We start from the raw sequence: 21,849 nt of genomic DNA on the forward strand, positions 1-21,849 counted from the left end.
CTTGTTTGCTTTTAGCAAAACTACCTTGGGGTGGACACTATCCAGCATGACCTTCCCTAATTATCTGATTTCCCTCACCCAATGCCACAATTCAACATTTAATATTTAGCATACTAAACCTTGCGAGTCTTATCAAGCCAGCTCATGGGTTTTTTTTTAAAAGATCAAGTTTGGTTAACCAAGCTAACTGTTGAAAGGGGTTTTTTTAAATCAACATCTTACTTAGTACCTTAAAAATTTCCATTTCAAATGTTAGTAATATCCAAAAATAAATAAAGATAACACATATCACAGGCCCCCCCAACAAAAAACCAAAATCCTAATCAGCAGATCTCAATGCAATTGTAATTTGGGAATTTAATGGGTTGTTCCAGTGCTCTATTATATATTTATCACAGCATGCAAAGAATTCCTGCTAAAGCTTGCAAATGAAGCCAAGCAGAGTGGTAAAGAAGCATGGGATGTTAAGTAAGCTAACTGCAGGTGAAAATGCATATATTTAAGAGACTTGTGAAATGCCATCTTTAGGAACAAAACCAAAAAAACAGGCACGTTTGCAGAATGTATTTTGGAAAGCAGTAGCTCTAAAGAGAATGCAAGGGTCAGGATGGATAATCAACTGAACATAAATGCCCCGGTATGATGTGCCTACCAAGGGAGTAAGCACGAATCTTGAACATACAGGCAGAGTAATGTAGAGTGGAAGTAAGGCCACTGCATTACTGCTGCCTGCAGCATTAAGACCACTGCTGGAATACTGTATCCACTTCTGTTGTTCATACTCCACAAAGGGTGGAAACAAATTTTCAAGTGTTCAGCAGAGAATCACAAGAATGCTTTGAAGTGTGAAAAAGATTCTTTACCAAGAAAGTATAAAGATGTTTTATCTACTTAATTTCTCTTAGGGAAGATTAGTGATGACTACCCTTTTTTGAGAATTTACACCAGGAAAAGATTTGAGAGGTGTAGCTGTAGAGGAAAGGTTATCCTAGCATAGGTTTAATCTCTAAATCCATATGAAGCACAGCTGTGGCAATTTAAGATCAGCCTCTACTGCTGCAGCAGCCAGTCCCAGGAAACTGTGCACACCTCTTCAACCTGAGTCCACTAACAAGCCTCATTTTCCCCTCCCAATTCAGAGGAGACTCGAGTTCCCCATTACTATACTCTTTCTGTCTGTCCCAAGGAAGACTATGCCTCTTGTTCCTGTTGCCAATAAGTGTCCTAAAATGCACTGAATAAAACTAATCTGATTTCCACACTTCTATCCACATGTTTTTGAACAGCAGTAACGAACTGAGAAGGTTCTTACCTCTTTCCACTGTGATGCAGCTTTAAAAAGAAAGAGCAGAGATTCTGAGAAGACCAAAGATTGTTCCTTTATACAGACAAGGTTCTTTCAAGCCAGAAAAAGAATACATGTTTCCCTCGCTTTATCCTGTACATGCATTCCTCAAAAAGAGCACATAACTTGAATTCACATAGAGGAAACCCACTTTATAATGTAACAAATGGGGATACGTCCCAAGACCTCAACTGTACCCATTTCTACCACTTTTACAAGACAATTTTGGTACTCACCAAAAGCAGACAGTACACACAAGCACAGGGTGGTGGTGAGCGTTCAGTTAGTGTGAAGAGGGGGGTGGTGAAAGGTCTTCAGTGTCAGATTCCACATCACTGGTGGACCAGGGAGAGGGGTAGGAGTTGAGCTAACAGGACGCTTGGAAGCCATAATGGGGATAGCAACTACAGAAACATGTCACAAACACTGAGCAAGGAGCACGGCTCCACAGAGGAGACTATATTTTGGTGTGCGTCACTCCCACAATGCACCGCACAAAGCAGCTGACTGCAGGCTTCCGCCACACCCATCAAATAAGAGTAAATTTACCTCGCATATAACGAACTTGGGGTATAAAAAGTAGGGCTGTGCAAAGCTTCAGGTGGCGATTTGATTCGGAAGAGATTCTGCCCAATTCGGTGGCAGAAACTCTGAATCCGAATCAAATCAGGGGACCAATTAAAAGGTCCGAATCGACTCAAAGCTCCCCGAATCCTTGGAAAAAATTCGGAGAGCTTTGGCGATTCAGGCAGTCCCTGGTGGCTACAGCAGGGAGCTTCAGCTGACTCCAAGCTGGTAAGTACTAGGAGTGGGGAAGGGGGATGTGGGGAAGGGAACTATGGGGGGATCCCTGCCAGCCCCCACTCCCCCCACCCCCCTCAGCTCCCAGCGCTTTAAAGAAAAGCCCCAGTACTCACCAGGTGCTACTGGGAGTGGGGCATGGTCTGTGCTGCCCCCCACTGCCCCACGCTGTGTGGAGGGCTTTGCACAAGCCCCCCGATGCCCCCACATGGGTGCCCTGCCTGATCCAGCTCTGGCCCTTTAAGAAAAAAGAGAAAAGCCCCGGGATTTACCGCTCCTGCAGTGGCCTCATGCAGAGCCCCTTACTTGGCTCAGAACAGCAGTGGGGATCACTCCCCCACCAGCAGGAATGGTGAGTACCCGGCTTTTCTTGTTTTGCTTTTTTCTTAAAGGGATGGAGCTGGCCCGGCCATGGCACCTGTGGGGGAGGCTGGGGGAGCAGGCCAGGGGGCTCATGCAGAGCCTCCCATTCAGTGCGGGGCAGTGGGGGACAGCAGGAAATTCCCCTCCCCCCCCCCAGCCTGGCAGCACCCAGTGAGTCAGGGCTTTTTTTCCCCCAAAATGCGGAGAGCTGGGGCAGGCATAGCTTGGCCTGACTAATTCTGCCAAATTAATTCGGGACAGTCAAGTCACTGTCCCCTGAATCGGCCAAATCTGAATTGAATACTAGCCGCTTTGCACAGGCCTAATAAAAAGGGTCACTGCATAAGAGCAGGTTTGCACATATAGAACCTGCATAAAGCGAGGGAAACCTGTAAACTCAGAGGCTAATTTTAAAAAAAAGAAAGATTCTGCAGAAACTGTTACCACTTGGTAAAGAAAAATTACCTGTAGGGAGAGGGTAGATTTTTGAGCCTTACACATCAAAACATGAACATCCACAGCTCTGGATACCCACAGACAGATCTTTCTCCACCTATTAAGTGCCAAGGGCAATCCTATTCCACTGTTCAAATCTCTAAATATCCATTCATGCATCTATTTTTGTAATATGCCACCATCTTAGCTTTAAAAAAAAAAAGCAGAGGAGGAGGTCCCACCTTAGCTTTTGTATTAATAGTTGTTCATGGACTTGAAAGAGGTAGAATGGGATCACATTTAGGTACCTAAATAGACAGAGTGGGACCTAGTCTTTAAAGCAGTGTTTCTCAACTGGTGTGCTGTGGTACCTTGGGGTACCACCAGATCCTTTAAGAGTGTGAGGAGATAAGCACAGGAGACACAGGTTTGAAGAAATAAGTGCAATCTCAAGCTCTTCCCTGCCTGGCCACTTACCTGTCTTCCAATGCCCACTCTCTCTGGGAGGGTGAAAGAACTGTAATAAATTAGTTTTCTGAAATGGGGTACCATTCAATTCACAAAAGTTATAGAGGGGTGCCTCAGGTCCAAAAAGGTTGAGAAACACTGCCTTAAGACACTGTCTGTGAGGAGCATAGATTCAATTCAAATATTTGAGGAGAAGCATGTTTCTTGCTCATCTGACTTTCAAATGAAGCAAGCAGTACGTCTCATGAAGCCAATAAAAAGCTAGGTATCTGATAAGGATTATGGGCTGAAGCAGTTTTAATGGGTTTCCTTCAAAGTCTGGGATTTTAAAAATTAAAGACAGACAGGCTCTCATATACAAATTTAACTGAGCTTGCCCTTTTAGCAAGTAGCAAGTGTGGGCAAAACCTACTTAGTAGATAAGTATCCTATAAATGCTTTAAGGAAGCAAACACTAAGGGCAGGCACTAAAAGTGTGATCTAGTGAGAAAAGATCTACTTGTTATGGTTACTGTGTGAACATGCAAGTATATGAAAATATACCAAATACAAAACTGTAAGTACAAAGAAGATTTTGTTTCGTGTTTTTACTTTTGCTTATTTTCCAAAAGAAATCTTGGTTTGTACAAAGTGCTATAGTTTCATGGAGGAAAGAAGAGGCGAGGAAGTTGTTTTGGTTTTTGTTGCATTTTGTTTTGCTAACTAGTCAAATACACAGCACAGCCACATACAAATTATTTAGGTAATTATGGAGGTTAATATGCATTTATTTAAATTCCTCATCTTGTTTTTATGGTTAGAAAATGGTAAATAATGATTTTTTTAATTTACTAGATTTTTACACCTCAGATGTGTCAAGGTAAATTTGGATGGAAATGGGAATTAAATGACTATGTAGGAAGGCAGCATTTTAATAGCTGTGGTAGATAGATGAAAGGGGGGGGCGGGAAGTACATTTTTAATAAATCAGGTCTATTGAAGGCTGGGATCAAAAACATTTACCTCTAGTTTGTGGACCATCTATAGTCTCCATTCCTATCACTTCTAGTAGCATAGTTCATCCCTCCCATACCCATTTTTATTCATAGATTCAGAATTTTAAAAGAAGGAACATTTATTTTCTTCTTTCAATCCATTTCTCAGCTTTGAATGAGTAAGCCAGGAACTGAACTAGTTGAATAAACTGAAATGAAGGAAATATTCCTCACTGCATATGAAGAAGGAACTACTAATCTCAAAAACTGGTTTTATCACTTCAACAAATTCTGATTCTGGCTATAGGTGAAATGTATACATCTGAAATTGCTGATCCATAGAATAGGAAATGTTTTGGTGAAAAATCTTACTTTTGACATAGTTGAATTTTGTCCATTTTCTTGGTAGGGTGTAATCTGGACTGCTCAACCTCCTGATGAATATGCCTATACCATTTCCAGTGCACTATTGAGTGCACCACTGGGAAGCATGGCAGTGCCCATCCACTCCTGTTCTGCTGTCTTCAGTATACTTGAAAGCGGCAGCAAAGGGGTGCTACCAAGGTTGACTTAACCAGTTTATTCCCATGGTTGGTGCACATGAAGAATGAGTATGTGGGCAAAGGCAAGGATGCAGTACAGATAATATGTGAATCTAAGCTCTCATGCCAGTTCCATGGGGCTTCAAAGCTCTTTATTACAAACCTGGAATCCTGGAAATCCTTGAGGACCACAGGGGTTCTGGGTTTCTTACTGCAAAGCTAGGAGCCTGGTAGAGCCACCAATAAATAAAGGCTCAGACAGTTTAAGTTCCCTATTTTGTAGTCCTGAAACAGGCATCCAGGGTACACAGTCCCAAGACTACTGTACCACTTCTGGTCAGGCACCCACAAGGAGACTGCTGGACCAAGATTACTGGAGCCCTGGGACTGTCTGCATGGTTATGTGACAGATTCTGAAATCCAGCTCCTGGCTGTTACTGACATTCTTATCAGCTGTACCAGGCTTTTAGGGCCGCTGGGAGCATATTTAGTTTTGAAAACACCATGTGTCAGTGTTTCTAAAACAAACATTTGGAGGAATTTTTAAAAATGTTCTGCATGCTAAACAAACTGGAAATCCCAATTTCTAGACAGCTCTAGCTCCTGGTGCTTAACTAGCGACTTCCAGCTGATTTCTTTGGACTTCTTTAAAACTGATTAGCAAACATTTTTCCTTTTCTCTGAATGATTATAAATGATTACCCTATGCATATGCCTTGAAGAAGGTTGCAATAAGCTGTTTAATATTACAATTTAACATTAATTTTGAAAAAATGTATTTAAATTTAGCATATTTCGTTTGTATTTTAACTGCCCTATGGACATCCAGACCACTTCAAACTTACAACTATCATTATAGGAAACAGGGTAGGATAAAATTTAATTCATTACATTTCAGAAACAAGATTCCTTTGCAACCAAAAACTTCTGGGAAAGGCTTTTCTCAACCAGGAATGCTTTATTAGACAGCACTTTTTCCCCGTCTCACATTCTGGAGATCGGGATCTCCAGAAGACATTTGACTTCTTCAGGTAACAAATCCCTGAAAGCCCAGTCATAGTCCTGAGTCATGCTGTGCTAATGTATAAAACATGATGATTCCTGATGCAAGGAATGTATTACTATAAGGGAAGAGATAACAGGTGGATAAAACAAACAGTGGGCGCACAAAGAAACAACAGGATAATATAGGTGGGCAAGTAGTCTCAGCAAACCAGCTGCTTAATCATGATCAAGATTTTTGCTGCATCTTGGCAAAGAAGAGCTCTAAGAAATGATCTGAAAAATAACCACGATATGGTTTTACCACATGAGAAACTCTTTACATACAAGGAACACAAAGAATGAGCATACTCATCTTCACCCATTGTTCTTCTCTTCAGTGTTTCCCTTCCAATGAAATAACTAGTTTTAATCAGGACACTTCCTCATTTCACCACAGCTGCAGCAAGAGCAGGGGTCTAAGGGTGCCCACCAGGTCAGCAAATATTGCGGATCAAACGCTTAGTTCCAAATAAAATTTTGGTAGAGCCTGTGCACTCAGGGGTCAGCAACCTGCTACCAATGATAATCTAAAGTAACAGAGCCCAGCCCTAAGGCAGGCTGTTGCTCATAACCCATCTACCACCACTTCCCTTGCCAGAGATTTCCTCTGCCACCAGGTGCTGCCAAACACCACCAGCTCTCACTGCCATTAATTCCCTCCCACCTAGATTACCACCAAATGCTGTTGTGGGATAGATCATATCTCTTTGCAGGCCAGATATGGCTTGTGGGCTGTAGGTTGCCAACCCCTACTCCATAGCCAATAATGTAAGCATTCTACAGGTTCCTATTTACAGGTATCATAGGTTAATGAAAAGCACAAAAACACCAAGGATACTGATCTTGGGTTAATTTGGCCACTTGCAAAAGCATTACATGGAATCAGACTACACTGAAATGTGTGTTAAAAAAACCCACCAAGCCATGTAGAATACTAGATTAAGATACAACTCTGATAAAGTGTTAATTTAATATCTCTGATTTCGAATGGCAGATGTTCTGAGACACTAATCATGAGCATCCATGGGTAGCAATATTCATCTGTGTTACAATAGAAATTATGAATTAAACAGATCAGTTGGTGACTTTCAAATAAAACAACCTGCATAAACACAGAAGATATTAATTTCAGCTCCTGCTGTGCATCAGCTACATTCAAGGTCAAACCTAGTAGTCTTTTTTATATTTTAAGAACAATGAAGATGCCAGGCATCAAGTATCCATAAATTGCTTTAATTTAAGTGAAAAGCATTTCTTAGATTAACAATGTATTAAAGACACAAAATGTCACAGAGATGTTTAATAGATGCCATTCTGAGGCACAGAATGCATTCATTTACTACAAAACATTTGTATATTAATTTAAGAAGCACTCATCCAACAGAGCACTCCAGCAGAGTTGAATGGATACAAAAACAAAGTTTCTGATTCACTGGGAATACAAGGCGAATTAGGATTCCTAAATATGTACTCAAATTTTGTTTTATTAAAGGGAAGATGATCTTTTCATTCTTCTGAAAAGATGTTCATCTCCCTTCAGTGATCTCCAGCCTGACTCATGGTTATATATATATATATATATACACACACACACACACACACACATACACACACACCTTTGCCACCTCGTACTAAACCAATGGGAAGACTCACTGTTCAACTAATAAAGCACATTTTCAGAGCTACTGGAAACAAGATAAGTCTTTCAGGATGAAAAGATGTTCATCTCCCTTCAGTGATCTCCAGCCTGACTCATGGTTATATATATATATATATACACACACACACACACACATACACACACACCTTTGCCACCTCGTACTAAACCAATGGGAAGACTCACTGTTCAACTAATAAAGCACATTTTCAGAGCTACTGGAAACAAGATAAGTCTTTCAGGATAAAAATAAATAAATAAATAAAAAATAAAAATACATAAAAGACCGCTTTCCCTTCCTTTGCCTTCCTCCCTCCTTCTCCTCTTACCTCTCCCCATGCAAATAAAATAAAGAGCTATAGAATATCCTCCTTACTGGAATGCTCAGGAAGGTCAACAATTCCAAGTGCTAGAGCTGTTGTACAACACTGAAAATTATAAAAATAATGCTAAATGGAATTTGAATTTATAATGTATTCTCTTTGATGGTCTAAATGAAAGGCACTTCAGAGCAGGAAAGAGAAAAAAGTGCTGAATAACTGTCACCAATATTAGGCTCTATCATCTGTTCTGTGAAGGATACTATAGTAATCACTAGTGAGATATTTCCTGTTCCCCTAAAAGGGCCTGTCTCATAATGCATATGTAAATAAAAAAAATCCCCTGCCAGCAACTTTTTACTGCTTTAAAAAAGTGTCAAGAATACTTAGTCTCAGCATACCACAAACAAGTTAGAAATCAAATTTTAAGACATCAGGTTGTTTGAAATGTAGAAAGTGCTTTTACTTTCAACTTTTTTTCCATCAAATAAGAAATCATCCTCAGTAAGGAACACAGTTAAAATGATGGCTGGGACATAACTGCACTTAGCTGGGAATGGATGGGAAGAAGAAAGACACTTTGAAATTTTGTGCTTAAACACACAGCTATGACAAGCTGCTCAGGACAAACAAAAAAAAGGAAGAAAGAAAACCAGTGTAACATTTACTAGACAATGTTTTGTCAGAGACGCGTTTTCCAGTCTCAGATAGCTCATGAAAATTCACATCACATTATAAAATTTAACAGTATGAGCTTGTTTAGCGTTTTAAATCTCATTTTGGAAAGGTTTTGCTCAGCTGCTTTAATTTGCTCAGGCTGAAAGCAAGCCTGCAAGTTTGCAGTGGAGTAGTATATTTCCAAATTTCGTTAAAATAACTGCAACCATTTTTTATTTTAATTACCTAACAGGCAGCTAAAGTGAAGCATCTTGAGGTTTGTTGCTCACTTCAAACTTTTGCAGAAAGCCTTACTAAACAAGCAGTTGGAAAACTACCACCATAAGAATCTCATGTTGGAAAAACCATAGCTTTGAACCCCATGAAAAGGGAAGCAAACAGCTGTAGCAATTCCACCGAAACTTTGAAAGAATTCAGCCACAATTTCTTCCCTTGCTCCTAAACAGCGGTGGGGGGGGGGGGAAGATAGTTACCCCAGTCCTTTACAGGATTGAGCCTATTCCCCCTCCTATTCCCCCACCCTCTCCCCCACTTTGTTGAGTCAGATCCACTAGCCTGCACTCTTTCACAAGCACTGGAATTTGGGGAGCATTACTACTACCACACAAGGAAATGAAGACTGATCTTGTTCTCTCCCCTTCTCCTTTTGCACATCAGCACAAGACTAGAGATGGATTACAGCCCAGATATGTTATCTGGAGGTGCACCAACACACTGGTCCGATACCTGATTGGTACTGATATAAAGAAAATTGAGTGCATCAGAAAATCGGCTTGACGTGGCCAATAAATGCCACTGTACGCATGCAGCCACAACACAGCACGGAGACTGCAGCTTTGGGCTGGGGACAAGGCTGCGCTGGGCTCTTCCCAGCAGGAGGGGGGGGAGTTTTAGGAATTTGGGGTGGGGAATTTTACGGCAAACGCTGGGGGCTGCAACCCCCCCATAGCCCCTCTCCCAGTGCAGCCCCGACCCCAGCCCGAAGCTTCAGCTCACCCCGCCCACACCCCACACAGATCCATGGGCACATGCCCCCCATGTCCTCCCAGGATGCACACAGCAGTGGGAGCCGCCCCCTAGACGAGCTGCGGCTCCATCCCGCACCTACCCCGCCCCAGCAGCACTTGCCCCAGCCCCATTCCTCCCTCACTGCAGGGCCTTGTTCTGTCCCCCACACCCCTTCCCTTCCCTCTCCGCTTCCCTTCCAGCACAACAGACTTACCAGTTGCATGCAGCTCTCCACACTGTATCAGAAATCGGATCAGTATTGGCTGATATACCTCCCTAAAAATCGGATATCGGTATTGGCCCCAAAATCTCTATCAGTGCACCCCTAATGTTATCAGATTTTAAATATTTATTTTAAATGGTAATAGTTTTTTTACTGCTTATGGAGAAGTATTAGAAACTGTAGGACTGAACTGACCTCAGCAAACCGTCTAAGTTCAATAAATCTGCACCAAGGCAGAATAAAGCATTTCTAGACCAGGGCTGTCCAACCAGAGGCCCACAAGCAGTTAACCCATGGTTTGCAGGCCCCTGAAGCTGCCTCTCCAGTCACACAGTGGGTGAGAGCCCAGAGGGAGGCTGCAAACTGCCAGTGCAGTGCAGACAGTGTGGGGGGGAAGCTGCTCCTGCAGTGGAAGGCAGTGTGCGCCCCCCACCCCCACTCAACAGAAGTTAGACAGCCTGTTTTAGATCCCTAGAACATGTCTCTGAAATGTGTTCTAAAAAACTGCCAAGGAAAGAGTTTCCATGACCTCCCTCGGTAGATTGTTCTGTCTTTCACTACCCCAGCAGTTAATCAGGGTTTTCCTAAAACCCAATTTAAACCCTAGAAAATACCGAATATAACAGGAGCCCTGGAAATGCCTCCCACTTTGGCAACTGATACCAACTCTTCCAGAGCACTTTTTCAGCTACCACTTTACAGTGATTTCATGTAGAAAGAATGTCAGGGCAAATCAAAAGGCATATCTAACTAACCAGTCCTTTCTGGGGATCCCTATTTTGTTCAAATTATGACAACTTCCCAGCTTCTAAAACAGGGTGTCAAAAATATGACCTGGGAGCTAGATCTGACCAATGAAGCAACATGATCCAACCCAAGGTTCATTAGACTGAACCTCATATGGCAGCCTTGGCCCTGCATGTTGCACACAGCACATAAGCTAGACCCAGCACCATGCACTCTGCACACAGCACAGAGGGTCAGGCTGGGACACATGCTGCATACAGCACATTGGCTTTAGAGCTGGTCCAGATCAGGCTGCCCTGGAGCCGGTACTAAGGGCTTGTCCAGGGAAACATTACATGCTGCACGTGTGGGCAGAACTGGACTGATCACCGCATGCAGCATACATTGGTCCCAAGACTCACAGTGCATGAATCATGCAGAGCTGCACAGGGCGTGCACTGCCTCCAGAGCATTGGCCAGACATTGCAGGGCACAGCACAGCTGTTCTCGAGCATGGACTGCACATGCACCTGGACTGACCTACTATACTGCTGACAGCACGTACCCCATGTCAGCCTGGGGGCCAGAGCATGGTACTATGTGGGCACGTGAGCTGCACCCAGTGTCACAGGCTAGAGACCCAGGAAGTCGGTCCCGGTCTAGCCCAGCAAGCCTCATTCAGCCCATGGGGCCGGATGAGTTTGCCATCCCTATTCTAAAACAAGGTAATTATCATATGAACAAGAAATTTGGTTTCCAAGTCAACTACAACTTTGACAGACCAGTGGCCAATGTTCTGCCACAGCGTCTCAAGACGTTCTGGAGACTGTTGTTCACTTCCTAACTATATCCAACCTACTTAAATAACACTTACAGAGAATTCTCAGAAGGAAATAGCAACGTCTTCTGATTTATTTACAACTTGGCTATAATCTTGAATACCGAGTCCCATAAGGCAAATGAAAACATACTGTTTGATGATTTCTGCTTTTTCCTAGGAAGCATGTTATTGTGGTATAGGTAATAGCTAATATTTTTGTGCTGACTGACTTATACTGAGGATCAAGCCTTTTCATACACATCCAATATTCTCACGCTAGATTTGTTATAAATTAATGAAGTGTAAAACCCCATAAATCCTTACTTGTGCTACTAATACCTTCTTGGATTACTGGAACTGAAAGGTATTTTAAAAATCTACTTTACTCTAGACCATTTTAATTGTTTATGCTCAATGTAGATAAGCCTCCAAACGTCTTGAGGCCTTAAGAAACTCTTTTGGAGGCACAACACTATTATTCTGCTCAACTCTCCCTCTCAAACTGAAAAATTCTTAATGGAAATAAGTTACTGGTACCTTTTGTGGTTCTATCAAATTGTTACGGTGTATAAATCAGAAGTTATTCACAATTTACATGTGTTCTTTCATAAAGAGATGAGTTTCTTCAGCTATACCAAATTAAAATCTAGAGATTCCTCCCCACCCCCGCCCAAGTCACCTTCCTGTTATCCTCAAGACAGATGTTGCACAAGGATAGAGGTTCACTCTGGAAGGCGTAACACCTCAGTACACATTCTGACAAACAACAATCAAGTAAAAAGCATGGGGTTAGATTATAAACTCAGTGACACAGCAAATGTCATTGCTTTATTACTACTTTGTGAAGGGATTTCTGCTTTCGGTGCCAACAAAAGTGCCTGTAAAGCAACCACTGACAACCCATCTTCAAATAGGAGGTTATTTACCTGTACGTTTAAAAAACCGCAAACAAACAAGTTTTTAATACTCATGCTGTACAGGAAGCCAATCCTCCACACAGTTCTGCCATGTGTCTAATAACTGTTATAAATCACACATACATCCCCACTTTTTGACTTGGTAGGACAAACTGCAATGTAGAACAATTCAAATACATTGCCTTTAGAATTCAAATTTCAAGTCATGTCCCATGAAAGAAGCAAATGGTAGTAGAAAAAAGTGACACCCCAAAACCCAGGACAATGTTAAGGGGTGCTTTTTAAGTTTCTACTTAGTGTCCAAGATTTCACATAGGGACAGACCTCACTTACTCAATTCCATGATGAGGTTTTTCCTCCATTCAATATAGGGAAAACAAATCCTCATCTTAGAATTGGGTATTAAGTCAAAACGCAGCACCTGCAGGCAGCACTAGGTCCCATGCCAGTCTCTGGCTCCGCACTAATTGCCTCACTGTTTCCTGGCTCAGCAGAAAGCCAAGGAGCAGCGTGGTGAGAGCATCAGCACCAAGCCAGAGAGCAATGCAGGACCCAATAGCAATTCTCTTGCCGCTCCCTAGCTGAGCCCTGGGTACTGCTGCACCCTGGCAGAAGCTCCAGCGGAAGGTGGTACCAATCCCTTTATTTTAGCTACCCTAATACATTCTGTTATTATTTCTGCAAGCATTTCCTTGCAAAACTTGCACAGCCCTCTGCAGCGACCTTTTGCAACCCAGCAGAGAAAATACCATCAGATTATAAATGCCTCTTCTTTTTCCCCCGTGAAATTCAGCTTTTTTATTTTTTTTTGCCAAGCTATGAACTCATTTACATTCCTCAGGACATGTCACAGCATGATAAAGATAAGTGACCACACAAAATCTGAAAACAAGGCTGATGCTACCACTGGCAAAGCAGCAACAGCCAACAAAGACTTGAGAAGTTCATGGTCCAAAGCAGGGCTGTCCAAAGCAGCTATAGGCTGTACGGGAGAAATAGGAAAAGGAGGAAAGGTGGGGGTGTGGCTCTACATCAAGGAGGAATACGCATCCTCAATGAGTAGCATAAGGTCAGAGGAGGGGCATACTGAAGTGCTCTGGGTTAGAATAAAAGGCAGTCGAGGGGAAAGAGACTTAACGGTGGGGGTCTACTAGAGACCACCCAACCAAGGAAGAGCTAGACCGGGAATTCTTAAGTCAGCTAATGGAGGTAGTTATGTCAAAGGATGCAGTCATCATGGGTGACCTGAACTTTCCAGACATCTGCTGGGAAGAGCAGTCAGGTCTGACCGCTCACATAGGTTCCTAGCTGAGATACAGGACCTCCGTGTAACCCAGGAGGTGCACAGCTCTACCACGGGACATGCCTTGTTGGACCTGGACCTGGCCATGAGCAACGACCTGGTGAGGGGGCTGTGGGTGCTCTATCACCTGGGTGAGAGTTTCATAGTTTGTAGGGTCAGAAGGGACCTGAACATCAAGGGACAGAAGGGACAGATCATCAAGTCCAACCCCCTGCCATAGCAGGAAAGACTACTGGGGTCAAATGACCACAGGAAGGTGTTCATCTAGCCTCCTCTTAAAGACCCCCAGGGTAGGAGCCAGCACCACTTCGCTTGGAAGTTGGTTCCAGATCCTAGCCGCCCTGACAGCGAAGTAGCGCCTCCTGATGTCTAGTCTAAATCTGCCCTCCGCCAGCTTGTGACCATTATTCCTGGTCACTCCTGGTAGTGCTTGGGGCAACAGGGACTCCCCCAGTGCCTGCTGGTCCCCCCTGACTAGTTTGTAACAGGCCACTAGATCCCCCCTGAGGCTTCTCTTGCAGACACTGAACAGGTTCAGGTCCCTTAGCCTCTCCTCATAGGGTCTGCCCTGCTGCCCCCCTGATCATGCAAGTGGCCCTCCTCTGGACCCTCTCCATGCTGTCCACATCCCTCCTCAAGTGCAGCGCCCAGAACTGGACACAGTACTCTAGCTGCGGCCTGACCAGTGCCGCATGGAGGGGGAGGATCACCTCCTTGGACCTGCTTGAGATGCATCTGTGGATGCACGACAAGGTGCAGTTGGCCTTCCTGACTATCTCCACACTGCCAGCTCATGTTCATCTTGGCATCAATGACGACTCCAAGATCCTTTTCTGCCTCTGCACTGACAAGAAGGGAGTTCCCCAGCCTGTAGCTATGCTGCCGGTTCTTCCTCCCCAGATGCAGCACCTTGCACTTGTCAGTGTTGAATCCCACCTGCTGGAATTCACCATCCAGCGCAAGGTGGCAAAGGCCTGCAGCAAGGCAGCAGCCCTGGACTTCAGGGGAGTGGACTTCAATGAGCTAATGAGAATAGTCGGGGAGCACTGAGGTCCCAGAGGGGGAGGGGAGTTGGGTGTCCAAGAAGAGTGGACGTTCCTTAAGAAGCCGATTCTCCAAGCCCAAAGGGAGGTAATCCCAACACGAATCAAAAGGGAACAGGAGGGCACAAAAGCCCCCATGGCTCATCAAAAGTATAGGGGAACATCTCCTAGATAAAAGGGAGGCGTACACCCAATGGAAGGGAGGGGCCATCACCAGGGATGACTATACTGCGGTTGCTCGGGGATGCAGGGGGCAGTCAGGAAGGCCAAGGTGGACAAGGAACTGGGACTAGCTTCCCAGATCAAGGACAACAAGAAGTCCTTTTGTAAATACATAGGGGGCAAAAAGAAGGTTCCGGGTAACATAGGGCCCCTGCAAGACACGCTAGGAAATCTGGTCGTTGCACCAGACAACAAAGCTAACCTATTTAACAACTTCTTTGCCTCCATTTTCCTGAGCAGGGACCAGGTCCCCCCCCTTCTCCCCAGGCCCCAGAGGAGGTGCGCCCAGGCGTAGGGTCAGTAAAGATCTAGTCAGGGAACTTCTGGAGGGACTGGATGTATTTAAATCAGCTGGTCCTAATGCTCTCCACCCCTGAGTGCTTAGGGAATTAGCAGATGTCATTGCGGGACCCCTGGCATGGCTTTATGAGCACACATGGTGCTCTGTTGTGGTGCCAGAGGACTGGAAAAGGGCCAAAGGCCATTTTCAAAAAAGGGAGGAAGGAGGACCCAGGAAACTATAGGCCAGTTAGTCTTACCTCGATCCTGGGGAAGCTTTTTGAGAGAATTATCCTGCCACATGTCCATGAGGGAGGATCAGGGGAGATTATGCTTAGGGGCAACCAACACGGGTTCATTAGCAGCAGGTCCCGTCAGAAGGCCACCAGGTTGGTCTATCACCAGGTCACAAAATCCTTAGACGCAGGGGTAGCAGTGGACTTAGTGTTTCTGGACTTTAGGAAGGCCTTCGACACGGTCTCTCACCCTGTTCTCATTTAAAAAAAAACAAAAACTGGGGGACTGCGACATTGACACCTACGCAGTCAAATGGGTCGCTAACTGGCTGGAGCGCTGTACCCAGAGTGTGACAGTTGATGGGTCATTTTCAACCTGGAGGGATGTGGGCAGTGGGGTCCCCCAGGGCTCAATCCTTGGGCCTGCACTGTTCAACATCTTCAACAGTGACTTGGATGAGGGGGTAAAAAGCACCCTGTTCAAATTCACAGATGACACTAAGATGTGGGGGGACGTGGGCACACCGGAGAGAGGATTAGGCTGCAAACCGGACCAAGACAGGTTACAGCGGTGGGCGGATGAGAACAGGATGGGTTTCAACACTGACACACACCTGCAAGCACCCTTAGAAGTTGGACAAGGGCAGCTGTCCCCTCCCACCCATGCTCTGAAGGAGAGGAAAAAGCCAACAGAGAAGTGCAGCTTCTCTTGCCAGACCTACCATGTGCCCCTTTCTTTTATGGTTACCAGCTGGAACAAGAATTGAGCTGAGCTCTTCCCCAATAAATACAACCATCTGAGCCTCAGCCCACAACCCAGAAATATAGAGGTCTAAGCTCACTCAGGTCGTGCAGGGAGGAGGGTGAGGGAGGAAAGAGAAGAGAGCTAATCCAAACCTGGCCTTCTACCCAGGACCCAGCTGTGTCTCATCCCAAGGGAGGCAGAAAGTAGAGCCTGCTGCCAGCTATTACAGCCAGGTCAGTAGTTCAAGAGGCAGAAGTCTGTAGTGCAATGCTTTAATTTTAAGGTTCACATCCTGCTGATTATGCATGACAGAAATACTCTTACTGCTAGTTCTTTTACAGGAAAGAAAAAAGTAAAACAACAGCAGAATACATTTAATGCAGTCAATGTATGTTATTTAGATTGCAGTTTGAACACTCAAGAGCTAGAAAATATGATTTTTGCCCTTGGCAACTTCTATTCCTGCCTGCTTGAGTCCTTGCCCCTTTGTAATTAAGGGAAACTGAGGACAGAAAGCATGCACTGCCCATTGTGTTATGGTTGTAGGGAAGAGCAACAAAGGTGATGCTGTGGTGCTATTGATCACCAGACCAGAAGGTGGAGGCTTTTTTCAAACAGCTACTGAGAGTTTCATATCATAGGCCCTGGTTCTCATGGGGAGACTTCAATCACCCTGACACCTGCTGGGGGGGCAATACATCAGTGCACAGGCAATCCAGGAAGTTTTGAGACTGTTGGGGACAACTTCCTGTTACAAGTGCTGGAGAGACCTTGATCTGCTGCTTACAAACAGGGAAGAATTAGTGGGGAACGTAGAAGTGGATGGCAACTTGGGCAGCAGCAAGCATGAGATGGTTAAGTTCAGGATTCTTAGGAAAGGAATGATGAAGAGTAGCAGAGTAAAGACCCTGGGCTTCAGAAAAGGTGACTTCAACTCAACTCATTCAGGGAACTGATGAGTAGGAGCCCCTGGGAGACCAGTCTGAGCAGGAGGAGAGGAATCTAGGAGAACTGGTTGTACTTTAAAGACACCTTGCTAAGGGTGCAGGAACAAGCCAACCCAATGCACATGACAACTAGGACATATGGCAGAAGAATTGCTTGGCTTAGCAAGAAATTCTTCAATGAGCTAAAACACAAAAAGGAAGCTTACAAGAAATAGAAGCTTGGACAAAAAATTAGGGAGTAGTATATAAGTATTGCTCAGGCATGCAGAAATGAAATCAGGAAGGCAAAAAAGTACAATTGGAGTTGCAGCTAGCAAGGGCTGTGAAGGGTAACAAGAAGAGTTTCTACAAGTATGTCAGCAACAAGAGAAATATCAGGGAAATTGTGGATCCCTTACTGAATGGGGAAGACAACCTAGTGCCAGATGAGGAAAAGGATGACAATCAATGTCTTTTTTACCTTGTCTTCACAAGTAATATGGTCAGCTACCAGACTACAGTACCTGGCAGCAGTTTGGGCAGGTGACAAGCCCTCAGTGGTGAAAGACAGGTTAGGGACTATTTAGAAAACTTGGACATATACAAGTCCATGGGGCTGGACACAATGCACTTAAGTTTGCTGAGGGAGCTGGCTGATGTGACTGTAGAGCTGCTGGCCATCAAAATTGAAAGCCTGCAGCAACTGGGAGAGGTCCTAGTCTATTGGACAAATATAATACCCATCTTTAAGAAAGGGAAGGAGAATCAGGGGAACTATACCTCAGTTCCTGGAAAAATCCATTTCAAAGAATCCATTTCTAATCACCTGGAGGTGAAAAGGATATTAGGAACAGTCAGCATGGATTCACCAAGGACAAGTCATGCCTGACCAACCTGATTGCCTTCTATCACGAGATGACTGGTTCTGTGGTTGTGGGGACAGTAATGGACAGGATACACCTGGACTTTAGCGAGACTTTTAATACCAAATCTCCCACAACATTCTCTCAAGCAAGCTAAGGAAGTACAGGGTGGATGAATAGACTTTAAAAAGGTGGTTACAATGTTGGCTGCATTGTTGGGCTCAAAGAGTAGTAATCAAAGGCTTGATGTCTATTTGGCAGCTGGTATCAAGTGGAGTGCCCCAGGGATAAGTCCTGGAGTTGGTTTTGTTCAATATCTTCAAAGACCTGAAAGATGGGATGGAGTATACCCTCAATAAGTCTGTGGGTGACACCAAGCTGGGGGGAATAGCAGACACAATGGAGGGAAAGGCTAGGATTCAGAGATACCTCAACAAATTGAAGGATTGGACCAAAAGAAATCTCATGAGACTCAATAAAGACAAGTGCAAAGTCCTGCACTTGGGACAAAACAAAGCCATGCATTGGTACAGATGGGGGCCAACTAGCTAAGTAGCCGCTCTGCAGAAAAGGACCTGGGGGTTGCAGTGGACAATAAGCAGAATATCAGCCAACAGTATGCTGTGTAGCAAAGAAGGATAATGGCATACTGGGCTGTATTAGTGGAAGTATTGCCAGCCGATCAAGCAAAGTATTTCTTCCCCTCTATTTGGCACTAGTGATGCCACATCTGGAGTACTGTGTCTAGTTTTGGGACTCCCACTACAGAAAGGACATGGACAAGTTGAAGAGTCCAGTGGAGGGCAATGAAAGGAAAGCATGTCATTAACACCTATGAAATGAAGAGTTTAAAAAGGAATCAGGTCATTTTAACAAGCCGTGAATTCAACTGACCTCCTCACTGTTGCCTGAATAGAAGTGCTGCTGCCACTGCCAGGCAGCTAGCTGGTTTTAAACTTAGGGTGGACCAGGAACAAAAGAGGGGTACAAGTGGACTCCCCACACTGGATTTTCCCCCAGTGTCAGCTACTCCAGGAACTGCCCACATGGAAACTCTTACATAGATAGGAGCAAGTGAGAAAATTTTGCCACTTTCCTTGAAGACAAAGTTCCTTGTGTTTACCAGATGAGAGCACTTGCACATAATTACTGATGAGTAGCTGACACCAAGTTTACACCTCATCTTACTTTACAATAACTGTTCTCTGTTGTTATACCCTTGGAGAAGCTTAGCATTCCATCAGTATTAAACAGAGTAGTGTTAATCTCAGAAACACCTCAAGAGCTAGGTGTTGTGGACCAGAGGAAATTTACTCTGAGAAAGATAAAAGTCAGGGAAGAAATTTTCCACTCCAGATAGATCTCCACATTCTAGAGTATCTTGATATGCACATTTATTGGTATATTACCATAGCATCAACCACCTTGGTTTAGCTTGCAAAAAAAGGTGATTAAAGGAGAACATGATAGTGGTGGCCTAGGTGGGGAAGCGGGTAGAGGGGTAAGGAGGGATTCAAGATTCAAAAGATCCCAGGATCATTGGACCCTGATTGAAGCAGCCAGTGTGGCAGGGAATTAGGGCTGCTACAGCAGCACCAACTCCCTACACACAAGCTGCAGAATTCCCTACAACCTAAACTACCCAGGGTCCACCATTCTGGTGCCTGCTCTAAATTTGCACCCAGGGTGGGAGCCCTACTTGCCCACCTCTAGTTACACTAATGATGGCTTTCAAATATCTAAAAGGCTGCCATAAAGGAGAGCAAGTTTTCTCCCTTACAGCAGAGGACAGGACATAGACCAGTGGCTTCAAAAAGCAGCAAAGTAAAACTTATATTAAATATCAGGGAAAACTTTGTTACTGTTAGAAGCGAGGCAATGGTAGAGAGCCCAGGGAAGCTGTGAAATACATTTCATTGGAAGCTTTCAAAATGAGATTGGATAAGCACTGGACAGGAATGATTCAGGAGCATCATCATCCATGCATTCACTGGGGGAGGGGAAGAGGGAGTTGGACCAGATGACCTTTTGCACCTCCCACCCATCTGATTCTAATCATGTAACAGGATTCCATTGTGCCAAGCATTATAAATACAAGCAACACTCCCCCTGCAAAAAAATAACACACAACACAACAGTCTCCAAAAGAACTTACAACAAGGGGAGGCAAAATATAGCTCATGGGCTGCATCTGGCCTGCCAAGTGATTTTATTCAGCCTGCAGCGGATCCCTCAGTCCCACCTGGCCCAGGTACAGAGGGCAACCAATAAAGTCTTCACACAAGCAGAGGATTTTATTGCATTTAAAATAAGAGTCCAGTATCACACTCTTAGAAGCAATGTTTGAAACAAAGCCTTGTTAAAGGATGCTTCCACAACTGAAGGCAGGTCAGGCCTTTAATACTCTATAATGAGGTGGCAGCTTTCCTTATTTTCCCTAAAGAAGCAGATACTGTTTGGGTGCAAGAAAGTGGTATGCATCATAGATACAAGCTCAGTGGATCATAGGGAAAGACTTAGCTGCAACTGTATAAACTGTAGTGCAATGCTCGAGTCATCCAACTACAGAAACATTGGAGGCCTTCAGTTGCAGACCTTGTCCAAAAGAAAGCAAAGATGTTTTCCTAAACTGGGCCATTTTCCTGAAGTATAAATTTCAAGAAGTAATGTCCAGCATGTGAACCCTTCTTTGTTTTAGGGATGAAGAGTGAAGTGTCAGAAGAAACTAGCTACCTACACCTGGTTGCATCTGCAATTACAACCCTACCAAACAAAGATAGAAGCTGGAATTAGGCTACAGCAGTTCAGGCGATCATAGTGTTAGAAATGGAGTATTGTTAGAAATGCACAGTTTGCATCTCACACCTGATAAGCAAAAAACACTGCCAAGGACTTTTTTTCTTGGCCAGCCTTGCCACAGTTCTTCTTATACTAAATCACAGACTCTCCCCCAGCCTCCCCCTACCTTTTCTCATGCAGATTACAGAAGCTGGAATTCAACTGACTGTGTCCTTGAAAGGGGGTGGGGTTTAAACTCTTGGTGACCTAAAGAACTTTCTGAGCATGTGCAATTAGCTGATGCATATTTACTTCTCCGCCCTGCATACTCAAGTAGTTAATTATAATGTACATGCGATGGATATAGTGCTGTAACCACATATATGTTTGTATGAAACGGAAATAAGCTGTAAGAGTTCCTGTTTCTGCGCACGTGCCCAGGAGGAAGAAGGATAAATACAGCCTGCAAAAATTCCTTAGGGGTTCGGAGCAATCTAAGTCTTTGACTCTGCTCTGACCCTATTTGCAAATATACCTTTTGTGCTGCTAATGAGTGTGTGTCTATGATTTTGGTGGCCTCCAAGAAACAGACCGCAATCTTTTGTAACAGAATCTGGCGAGCCAGGCAGGAGATTCTCTTGGACTACCCCGAAATTCAGCGACAAGATTGTCTCTGCCACCACGGGGAGTGTGTACCGAGCCGCCTTTTTGGGCTCACCCAGGGGTTTGAGACGTGAGTCGGGATATTCAGGAAGTTAAAGGCTCCTGTGCAAATTTTTGGTTTCTGAGGACGCCAGACACACATTCCAGCATTTTGATCAAGATCTCTGGGGTATCTGAGTAAGTATACGAATTCCCTTGCCCAATTTGGTCTGGGTCCAGGAACAAAGACGTGTACAATTAACGGGAAAATTTTGGCCGGGTTTTTGTTATAAACCGCCTGTTGTGAGGACCTTTCGGTATTTGGTGTGCGTTGAGCGCACTCTTGTGGGCATATGGGTATGGGTCGCTCCCATGTAGAGAGCCCAGATATACCTTTAGGATGTATATTATGGAACTTCAGTAAATTTGGAAAGCAGGCAGATTATGGAGTGAAGATGAAAAAGGGTGATTTAATTAAGTTTTGTCAACTC

The 21,849-nt window shown here is 44.2% G+C and overlaps 1 protein-coding gene and 1 long non-coding RNA gene across 2 annotated transcripts in view; both read right to left on the reverse strand.

The window, feature by feature from the left end:
* Window positions 1-21,849, reverse strand: part of CHID1 (chitinase domain containing 1) — a 278,107-nt gene that overhangs the window by 212,346 nt on the left and 43,912 nt on the right. The gene's annotated exons all lie outside the window — the stretch shown is intronic.
* LOC109321381 lies at window positions 2,835-19,370 on the reverse strand. The gene is made up of 3 exons (XR_002104046.1): window positions 19,360-19,370; window positions 16,892-16,897; window positions 2,835-2,905 (listed from the first exon to the last, which is right to left on the reverse strand). It is a non-coding gene; the product is annotated as an uncharacterized LOC109321381 (long non-coding RNA).

The sequence above is a fragment of the Crocodylus porosus genome, unplaced genomic scaffold (genome assembly GCF_001723895.1).
Source record: "Crocodylus porosus isolate Cpor-Errol unplaced genomic scaffold, CroPor_comp1, whole genome shotgun sequence".
Taxonomy (NCBI): domain Eukaryota; kingdom Metazoa; phylum Chordata; order Crocodylia; family Crocodylidae; genus Crocodylus; species Crocodylus porosus.